The sequence below is a fragment of the Dendrobates tinctorius genome, unplaced genomic scaffold (assembly GCF_039654945.1).
Source record: "Dendrobates tinctorius isolate UK_male_01 unplaced genomic scaffold, ASM3965494v1 ptg000172l, whole genome shotgun sequence".
Taxonomy (NCBI): domain Eukaryota; kingdom Metazoa; phylum Chordata; class Amphibia; order Anura; family Dendrobatidae; genus Dendrobates; species Dendrobates tinctorius.
In genome coordinates this window covers 2,700,570-2,713,531 of record NW_027361839.1, presented here as the reverse complement: position 1 = coordinate 2,713,531, position 12,962 = coordinate 2,700,570, and the positions used below count along the sequence as shown (strand labels likewise).

At 42.6% G+C, this 12,962-nt stretch overlaps 1 protein-coding gene across 3 annotated transcripts in view; it reads left to right on the top strand.

Moving 5' to 3' along the window:
* CD2 (CD2 molecule) overlaps positions 1-12,962 on the top strand; it is a 210,209-nt gene that overhangs the window by 196,379 nt on the left and 868 nt on the right. The gene's annotated exons all lie outside the window — the stretch shown is intronic.

Here is a 12,962-nt window from a genome sequence, read left to right as displayed (position 1 = left end):
ACTGGTGTTTTCCCCTCAAGCTTTAAACATGCCTCCATCACACCTATCCTCAAAAAGCCCTCTCTTGACCCATCCTCTGTATCTAGCTATCGCCCTATATCACTTCTCCCCTACGCCTCCAAGCTACTGGAACAACACGTCTACATTGAACTGTCCTCCCATCTCTCTTCTTGCTCCCTCTTTGACCGCTTACAATCTGGCTTCCGGTCACACCACTCCACTGAAACTGCCCTTACTAAGGTCACCAATGACCTCTTAACCGCCAAGAGCAAGCGACACTACTCTGTCCTCCTCCTCCTGGACCTGTCGGCTGCCTTTGACACAGTGGACCATTCCCTATTATTACAGACCCTCTCATCCCTCGGCATCACAGACTTGGCCCTATCCTGGATCTCATCATACCTAACGGACCGGACATTCAGCGTCTCCCACTCACACACCACCTCCTCACCTCGCCCCCTATCTGTCGGAGTCCCACAAGGTTCAGTGCTTGGGCCCCTGCTGTTCTCTATTTACACCTTTGGCCTGGGACAGCTCATAGAATCTCATGGCTTTCAGTATCATCTTTACGCTGATGACACACAGATCTACATCTCTGGACCAGATATCACCTCCCTACTAAACAGAATCCCTCAATGTCTGTCCACTATTTCATCCTTCTTCTCTGCTAGATTTCTGAAACTCAACATGGACAAAACAGAATTCATCATCTTTCCCCCCATCTCACGTGACCCCCCCTACGAACCTATCAATTACAGTCAATGGCTGCCCACTCTCCCCAGTCCCACAAGCTCGCTGCCTCGGAGTAATCCTTGACGCTGATCTCTCCTTCAAACCACATATCCAAGCCCTTTCCACTTCCTGCCGACTTCAACTCAAAAATATTTCACGAATCCGTTCATTCCTCACCCAAGAATCTGCAAAAACCCTAGTCCATGCCCTCATCATCTCTCGCCTTGACTACTGCAACCTCATGCTCTGTGGCCTCCCCTCAAACACTCTCGCACCCCTCCAATCTATTCTAAACTCTGCTGCCCGACTAATCCACCTGTCCCCCCGCTATTCCCCAGCTTCTCCCCTCTGTCAATCCCTTCACTGGCTCCCAATTGCCCAGAGACTCCATTACAAAACCCTAACCATGACATACAAAGCCATCCACAACTTGTCTCCTCCATACATCTGTGACCTCGTCTCCCGGTACTTTCCTGCACGCAACCTCCGATCCTCACAAGATCTCCTTCTCTACTCCTGTCTTATCTCCTCTTCCCACAATCGCATACAAGATTTCTCTCGCGCATCACCCCTACTCTGGAACTCTCTACCACAACATATCAGACTCTCACCTACCATCGAAACCTTCAAAAAGAGCCTGAAGACCCACCTCTTCCGACAAGCCTACAACCTGCAGTAACCACCCATCCACCAAACCGCTGCACGACCAGCTCTACCCTCGCCTACTGTATTACCACCCATCCCTTGAAGATTGTGAGCCCTCGCGGGCAGGGTCCTCTCTCCTCCTGGACCAGTCGTGACTTGTATTGTTTAAGATTATTGTACTTGTTTTTATGTATACCGCTCCTCACATGTAAAGCGCCATGGAATAAATGGCGCTATAACAATAAATAATAATAATAATAATAATAATAATATACACAACACACACATCATATACACAATACACATCATATACACAACACACACATCATATACACAACACACACATCATATACACAATACACATCATATACACAACACACACAACACACACTTCATATACACAACACACACATCATATACACAATACACATCATATACACAACACACACATCATATACACAACACACACATCACACACATCATATACACAACACACACATCATATACACAACACACACATCATATACACAACACACACATCATATACACAACACACACATCATATACACAACACACACATCATATACACAACACACACATCATATACACAACACACATCATATACACAACACACACAACATATACACAACACACACATCATATACACAACACACACATCATATACACAACACACACATCACATACACAACACACACATCACATACACAACACACACATCACATACACAACACACACATATACACAACACACACATATACACAACACACACATCATATACACAACACACATCACATCATATACACAACACACACATCATATACACAATACACACATCATATACACAACACACACATCATATACACAATACACACATCATATACACAATACACACATCATATACACAACACACACACACATCATATACACAACACACACATCATATACACAACACACACATCATATACACAATACACACACATCATATACACAACACACACATCACATCATATACACAACACACACATCATATACACAATACACACATCATATGCACAATACACACATACATCATATACACAACACACACATCATATACACAACACACACATCATATACACAACACACACATCATATACACAACACACACATCATATACACAATACACACATCATATACACAATACACACATCATATACACAACACACACACATCATATACACAACACACACATCATATACACAACACACACATCATATACACAATACACACACATCATATACACAACACACATCACATCATATACACAACACACACATCATATACACAATACACACATCATATACACAATACACACATACATCATATACACAACACACACATCATATACACAACACACACATCATATACACAATACACACATCATATACACAACACACAAAACACACACATCATATACACATCATATACACAATACACACATCATATACACAACACACACATCACATCATATACACAATACACACATCATATACACAATACACACATCATATACACAACACACACATCATATACACAACACACACATCATATACACAATACACACATCATATACACAACACACACATCATATACACAATACACACATCATATACACAACACACAACATATACACAACACACACATCACATCATATACACAACACACACATCATATACACAATACACACATCTTATACACAATACACACATACATCATATACACAACACACACATCATATAGACAACACACACATCATATAGACAACACACACAACACACATCATATACACAATACACACATCATATACACAACACACATCATATACACAACACACACAACACACACATCATATACACAACACACCTCATATACACAATACACACATCATATACACAACACACACATCATATACACAACACACACATCATATACACAACACACACATCACATCATATACACAATACACACATCATATACACAATACACACATCATATACACAATACACACATCATATACACAATACACACATCATATACACAACACACACATCATATACACAACACACATCACATCATATACACAATACACACATCATATACACAATACACACATCATATACACAACACACATCATATACACAATACACACATCATATACACAATACACACATCACATCATATACACAACACACACATCATATACACAATACACACATCACATCATATACACAATACACACATCATATACACAACACACACATCATATACACAACACACACATCATATACACAACACACACAACACACACATCATATACACAACACACACAACACACACATCATATACACAACACACACATCATATACGCAACACACACATCAGATACACAACACACACATCATATACACAACACACACATCATATACACAATACACACATCATATACACAACACACACACACATCATATACACAACACACACATCATATACACAACACACACATCATATACACAATACACACACATCATATACACAACACACACATCACATCATATACACAACACACACATCATATACACAATACACACATCATATGCACAATACACACATACATCATATACACAACACACACATCATATACACAACACACACATCATATACACAACACACACATCATATACACAACACACACATCATATACACAACACACACATCATATACACAATACACACATCATATACACAATACACACATCATATACACAACACACACACATCATATACACAACACACACATCATATACACAACACACACATCATATACACAACACACACACATCATATACACAACACACACATCACATCATATACACAACACACACATCATATACACAATACACACATCATATGCACAATACACACATACATCATATACACAACACACACATCATATACACAACACACACATCATATACACAACACACACATCATATACACAATACACACATCATATACACAACACACAAAACACACACATCATATACACATCATATACACAATACACACATCATATACACAACACACATCATATACACAACACACACATCATATACACAATACACACATCATATACACAACACACACATCATATACACAATACACACATCATATACACAACACACAACATATACACAACACACACATCACATCATATACACAACACACACATCATATACACAATACACACATCTTATACACAATACACACATACATCATATACACAACACACACATCATATAGACAACACACACATCATATAGACAACACACACAACACACATCATATACACAATACACACATCATATACACAACACACATCATATACACAACACACACAACACACACATCATATACACAACACACCTCATATACACAACACACCTCATATACACAATACACACATCATATACACAACACACACATCATATACACAACACACACATCATATACACAACACACACATCACATCATATACACAATACACACATCATATACACAATACACACATCATATACACAATACACACATCATATACACAATACACACATCATATACACAACACACACATCATATACACAACACACATCACATCATATACACAATACACACATCATATACACAATACACACATCATATACACAACACACACATCATATACACAACACACTCATCATATACGCAACACACACATCATATACACAACACACACATCATATACACAATACACACATCATATACACAACACACACATCATATACACAACACACATCACATCATATACACAATACACACATCATATACACAATACACACATCATATACACAACACACACATCATATACACAACACACTCATCATATACGCAACACACACATCATATACACAACACACACATCAGATACACAACACACACATCATATACACAACACACATCACATCATATACACAACACACACATCATATACACAACACACATCATATACACAACAGATATATCATATACACAATACACATCATATACACAATACACATCATATACACAACACACACATCATATACACAATACACATCATATACACAATACACATCATATACACACATCATATACACAATACACACATCATATACACAACACACACATCATATACACAATACACAACACACATCACATCACTGTCAGGGAAACTCCATTTGTTTCCAGTTCCAGTTAGGAACTTGCAGCTCTCTGACAACCCCCTCACCCTCAGGTCAGTCAGGGAACTGCACCTAGGATAAGTAGTCGCTGGAAAGGCTGCCCAGTCATGTACTGGTTATCGGGCACTCTGCAGTGAGGGCATTATATCACCAGTCCCAGGCTGGGAATACACATAGGAACCTCCTATCCGTTACTGCTAGGATCCCCCAATACCCCAGAACGCTATGCTGCCACTAGTACCTTGTTAAATACAAGCAAGGTCCTTTACCAAAGCCTATATTGGGTTAGAATCCAACCCTAGGTAGCGGGAAATTGCGTGGGTAATGTGTCGGTTCAGTCATGGAGAAAAAAGAACGAAGCTAGTAAAGATATTTACTCCAGAAAATATCGGCAGTGTTTACAAAAATACAAAAGATATTACAAAAAGACACAAAATACAATATGTACAAACAGAAGAATAAAAGAGATGAAAACATGAAACTTACTATGACGTGTCGATAAAGGGTTGGAGAGAATCCCACAGAAAAGATTGTCCACAGCATGTTGTCTGGCTGTATCTCCGGGTTCTGAACACGTCCCAAAATATACATTTCTGTTTTATGCTCTGCCCACAAACCTAGAGACTGCTCCCTTGCTGACCTCACTGGTGGGCTGCTTCCTGGAAGCTACACCTCTCTTTGGAAGTTATTAAAACTCCTATTTTCCATATCTTTGGCTTGGAAGATCACAGGGCGACGTTATGGGCATTATATTTTCTCCTGCAAATTTACCATTCTTTTGAGACCAAACACAGCATGTCTCCGTGTTAGTGAGGGGCAGAAATACATTTCCCAGGTTTCTGATGGCCCTAACAGCCACAAAACGCTGCCATACATAGCCCTACGTGCCCAGATCCTGGAAATCCAATTTTCACTTTTCTAGGATTACTGAGAGTTATTAAATATGACTTTGACTATTTTGGGATAGAACAAAAAAATTCTTGGTGGGAAAATCTTCAGCTCTTGCTAGGGCTGGCCGATCATGATCTCACATTACACAAACAACATTTACCTGAGGGGAGGGGAAAGTGGAAATTACAAAGGAGAGAGAGGGAGGGGAGAGAGTAGAATTTCACAGAGGGAGACAGAGGGGGCTGCCTGCTCGCAGCAGAGAGCGGGGATTGCATGTGGAGGTTAGTTTTACACAAACCAATGGGAGAGAGGAGCAGCAGGCAGTTCTGGCTGTGTAATCCATGCAAGGGAAAGTAATTCATATTTTCCTGATAATGACATATACACAATACACACATCACATCATATATACACAACACACACATCACATCATATATACACAACACACATCATATATACTCAACACGCACATCAGATACATAATACTCACATCATATATACATACACACACATTACATACACAATACACACATCACATCATCATCATATATACACACATCACATCATATACAGTATACACACAAGACACACATCACATACACAATACGCTACCCACATCACATGTACACAATATACACATCACATCATATATACACAATACACATATCAAACACACACATCACATCACATATACACACATCACATCTACACACAATACACACATCACATCATATACACAATACACATGTAACAAGGTGGCACGGGGTGGTAGCCATGACCAAGTCTATTTAAAGCAACAGTCCACGAACACCCCGGCCCCTTGCACATAGAACAAACAGATGAGATCCCAGGCGATTACCTTTCCTTCACAGTCACTGCAGTTGCTGGTGATGAGGGTCCGAGGAACCAACACAGGCAGCGTTTTAGTCCAACATCTTGTTTAATAAAGATGCAAAAAACGAGATATAACTTCCTGCACTTTCCCTAGTCAAATCCACCGCAGCGGCAGCAGCAATATTTGTTCACAATCCGGTATCTGGACATTTATAGTCCTCGGCGGGGCACTTATACAGTCTGATGCCTGTTTCACTGCCCGGGGGTCTGGGGTAGCACGCTCTCCCTTCCAGGGGAGTTTTTGGCTCCAGACACTGCGAAGCATCTGCCCTGGGCAAGCCTGCCCGGGCACTGACTTAGGGACAGGACCTTCCTGTCCTTTTTTTGGCTGTTAACCCTGCCCCCTTAATTAACCTATTCTGTCCCATGCTAAAACATGGGCACAGACACCATATTACAATACACAGGATTAAGGGGATCTTTACATCATAAACGATAGTACACAGCACACGTAAAAAACACTTCACGAGACATGACATATTCAACATGCAAAAAGGGTCGCTAGGGCTCCGTGTGAAGGAGGGAGAGAGCAAGTGAGGGTCCCAGCCACCTCCTTATACACACATCACATCTGTGGAGAAACGGGGACCAGTGGGTGCTCTCGTCCGCTGGCCCGGCTGTCTTTAGCAAGACTGCATGGACCAGGGCTCATCCCACTGAGCGCCCACACTCTCTCCGTGTGGGCGGGTCACCCCTCAGATGACACAGGGGAAGGGTAAAACAGTGTGGCAATACTTTATTGACCCTCAGCTCCCAATGGCACACCGAACAGTCCCAGCAAATACCAAAGATGATGTTAATTCCAGTGTCTCACCCTTCCGCTGACTCGCCGGGATTAGAGCTGCCTCCAGTGTTGATGAGTGGTCCTGTTCTCTTTCAGCTGGGTCCGTCTTACTCTCAGTTGAGATCCTGAAGAGTCACACTGACCAGTAGAAAAAGTCTCTTTATATAGTGGCATGTACCCTAACAAGTGTCCTTTCAGCCCCGCATCACAGACAATGATGATGAGATCAAGTAGCATTACTTGAATATTTAAACTATTTACATAGTTTTTCCATCTCTGCTTTCGACGTCAACAAACTGGCTCCATAACACAATGCATAGTGTAAGGCAGCGGTAGCACCGTACACAGTGAAGAAGCAGTGACCCACAAATTTCAAACACAAAAGTCTCATAAAAGGGGTAACATCACACCCTTTAGATTGCAGTCACTACACATGCTAGTCCTCCTCTGACTAGTTCCCATGGGTGTCCTGCACCGCTGTATCACAGTCTCTACTCACAGCCGTACACTGTTGTCGATAGCCTCCGGGTCTCAGCTGGGCACCATATCTACCTGTTTGCAGCCTTTAAACACGCTAGTCCTTTATTCGGGCACAGGATATCCACCTCCGGGCACAGGACATCCACATCCGAGACCAGTCACCGTGGACAGCAGCACCACTGTGTACACTTTGGGTGCCAGGCCTATTGGCTCCACTCTGTCCTGTGCTCTGCACACCAACTGCTCTACACAGCAACAAGCACCAACTCACTCTGGCCCTGAGACTCCTCAGACTCACTCCTACCTCTCTAAGACCTCTCTAACCTTTCCTGCAGGGCTTTTTTCACAGAAACCTGTGGCTTTCAGCCACATGGAAAACATGGGTCTGGAATGGAACAGAGTGCAACACTATCATACTGTAATCTGTTTCAAACACAACATCCAGAGCAGGTTTTCCGTACCTCTGCCTTGGACACTAACACATCCAAGACTAACACTTACTTTTATTATCAGTATGCATTGCAGTCACAGCTACGCCCGAGACTGCCATGCACACCTTTCGCCTTCAAACACCTCCGTGCATATCCTGGGGAGACTATACAGCGAACCCTACCTGTGACATCGGTCACTCCTTCACCATTGCAATCCCAGCTACGCCTGTGACCGCAATGCATTCCTATAGCTTCAATACACCTCCGTGCGTATCCTGAAGAAAACATACAGCGCCCCCTAGCTGTAACAGGAGTCACTGAATCTCAATAGTTAGCATATCAGCAGACCTCACTATAGTTTTTCCCTATCTGCTTTTGATGTCAACAAACTAGCTCCGTAACCCAATGCATAGTTAACATATCAGCAGACCTCACTATTCATCAAGGCTAAGAGCACACTATGTTATATCAAATATCAGCATATAAGTCAATATTCCAGGCTCACACAACAAAAGTCTGTTTTCTTGACCAACTGGAAATCAACACTTAAATCCAAAAGCCAACATACAGATCAAAAGTCAATTCTTCTTGGTTTGCTACACATGGTTGTCTGGGTAATTAAGATATCAACTGGTTTCTTCACAGCATCACATATTCACAATACACACATCATATATACACAATTTTTATAATAATTTTATCTCTATAGCGCCAACATATTCCGCAGCACTTTACATTTCAGAGGGGACTTGTGCAGACGATAGACATTACAGCATAACAATAATCACATAGATCATAACAAATACCAAGAGGAGTGAGGGCCCTGCTCGCAAGCTTACAGTCTATGAGGAAAAAGGAGAGACACGAAAGGTGGGTGGTAACAGTTGCCCTGATTGTATGGTCCAGCCATAGTGTAAGAATCGTGTGTTCCTGTTGCTGCATGAACCGGTTATCAGTCTAAATATGTAACAGTACAGACACAGAGGGCTATTAAATGCATAAAGCGTGTGAGAACATGATACAGGGAAAAATTTGAATTGGCAATACAGGGTTAGTTAGGTTAATGTGCTGAGGCGATAGGCCAGTCTGAATAAATGCGTTTTCAGGGCACGCTTAAAACTGTGGGTATTGGGGATTCATCAAATTAACCTGGGTAGTGCATTCCAAAGAATTGGTGCAGCACGTGTAAAGTCTTGGAGACAGGAGTGAGAGATTCTGATTATTGAGGGTGCTAACCTCAGGTCATCAGCAGAACGGAGGGCGCGGGTAGGGTGGTATACTGAGACGAGGGAGGAGATGTAGGGTGGTGCTGAGCCATGTAGGGCTTTGTGGGTGAGGGTAATAGGGTTATACTGAATTCTGGAGTGGATGGGTAACCAGTGCAATGACTGGCACAAGGTAGAAGCATCGGTGTAACGATTGGTGAGGAATATGATCCTGGCTGCAGCATTCAAGACAGATTGGAGAGGGGAGAGTTTGGTAAGAGGGAGACCGATTAGAAGACAGTTACAATAGTCCAGACGAGAATGAATAAGAGAAACAGTAAGAGTTTTTGCAGAGTCAAAAGTAAGAAAAGGTTGAATTCTAGAAATGTTTTTGAGGTGCAGATGACAAGAGCGAGCCAGTGATCGGATGTGGGGGGCAAAGGAAAGCTCGGAGTCAAGTATGACCCCAAGACAGTGGGCCTGTTGCTGGGGAGTAATAGTGGAACCACACACAGAAATGGCAATGTCGGGTATAGGTACATTAGTAGCGGGAGGAAACACAAGGAGTTCAGTCTTTGACAGGTTCAGTTCCAGATATAGTGAGGACATGATGTTAGACACAGCGTTTAGACAATCGCCGGTGTTTTCTAGAAAGGCAGGCGTGATGTCAGGAGAAGAAGCGTATAATTGGGTGTCATCAGCATAGAGATGGTACTGGAAACCAAATCTACTGATTGACCAATAGGGGCAGTGTACAAGGAGAAGAGGAGGGGGCCTAGAACTGATCCTTGAGGAACCCCAACAGTAAGGGGAAGATGAGAGGAGGAGGAACCGGCAAAAGATACAGTAAAGGAGCGGTCAGAGAGATAGGAGGAGAACCAGGAGAGAACGGTGTCCTTGATGCCGATGGAGGGGAGCATAGTGAGGAGGAGCTGATGATCCACAGTGTCGAATGCTGCAGAGAGATCCAAGAGAATTAGCATGGAGTAATGACCATTAGATTTAGCTGTTAGCAGATCATTAGAGACTTTAGTGAGGGCAGTTTCAGTAGAGTGTAAAGAGCGGAAACCGGATTGGAGAGGGTCGAGAAGAGAGTTATCAGAGAGATAGCGGATAAGACGGGAGTGGACCAGGCGTTCCAGGAGTTTAGAGATGAAGGGAAGATTAGAGACAGGTCTATAGTTAGCGGCACAGGTTTGGTCGAGGGATGGTTTTTTAAGTAGTGGATGTATGATGGCATGCTTAAATGAGGAGGGAAAGATACCAGAAGAGAGAGAGAGGGGTTGAATATTTTTGTTAGGTGGGCAGTGACAGCAGGGGAAAGGGACTGGAGGAGATGTGAGGGAATGGGGTCACTGGTGCAAGTGGTTGGGCGAGAAGATGCAAGGAGCCTGTTTGCTTCTTCTTCTGTGACTGGTTCAAAATCAGAGAGTGAGTTAGATGCAGTGGGGGAGGGAGGACAGTGCATGGTATGAGGTGATTGGGAGATAATTTCCTGTCGGATTTGGTCAATTTTTTCTTTGAAGTAATTGGCCAGATCGTCTGCTCGGGGCTCCGTGGTTGGGGCCTGTACTCTTGGGTTGAGTAGAGAATGAAAAGTGTCAAAGAGACGTTTCGGGTTATTGGACAGTGAGGTGATGAGGACGTTGAAATAGATTTGTTTTGAGAGGTGAAGGGCAGTGTTGTATGTTCGAAGCATAAACTTATAATGGATGAAATCTTCGTGTAGATTGGATCTTTTCCACAGACGTTCAGAGCACCTGGAGCACCGCTGGATACACACATCACATATACAATGCAATGCATACGTTACACACTTGAAGAAAAAGGGCCAGGAAAGCAAAAATTCTGCCGGGGTATGTAAACTTTTGAGCACAACTCTATACACAATACACACATCACATCATATATACACAATACAGCACATTCTAAAAGTCTTAGACAGGGGAGGAATAAATGCTACAGAGTCAGAAGCGTCAGACTTAGAAGGGTTAATTATTTTTTGTATCAACTAACAATATGCAAAAGTGAACAAAGAAAAGAGAAATATAAATCCCATCAGTATCTGGTAACTGCTCATCACCTCCATCATCAGTATCTGATGACCACCCGTCCCCTCCATTATCACTATCTGGGGACCGCCCGTCACCTCCATCATCAGCATCTGGTGACCGCCCATCACCTCCATCATCAGTATCTGGTGACCGCCCGTCACCTCCATCATCAGCATCTGGTGACCGCCCATCACCTCCATCATCAGTATCTGGTGACCGCCCGTCCCCTCCATCATCAGTATCTGGTGACCGCCCATCACCTCCATCATCAGTATCTGGTGACCGCCCATCCCCTCCATCATCAGTATCTGGTGACCGCCCGTCCCCTCCATCATCAGTATCTGGTGACCACCCGTCTCCTCCATCATCAGTATCTGTTGACCGCCCGTCCCCTCCATCATCAGTATCTGGTGACTGCCCGTCACCTCCATCATCAGTATCCGGTGTATTTATAAGTCAGAAGCTTCTGACAGCAGCATTTCCACATCTGCCTAAGACTTTTGCACAGCCCTGTACACACACACCATATCTTAC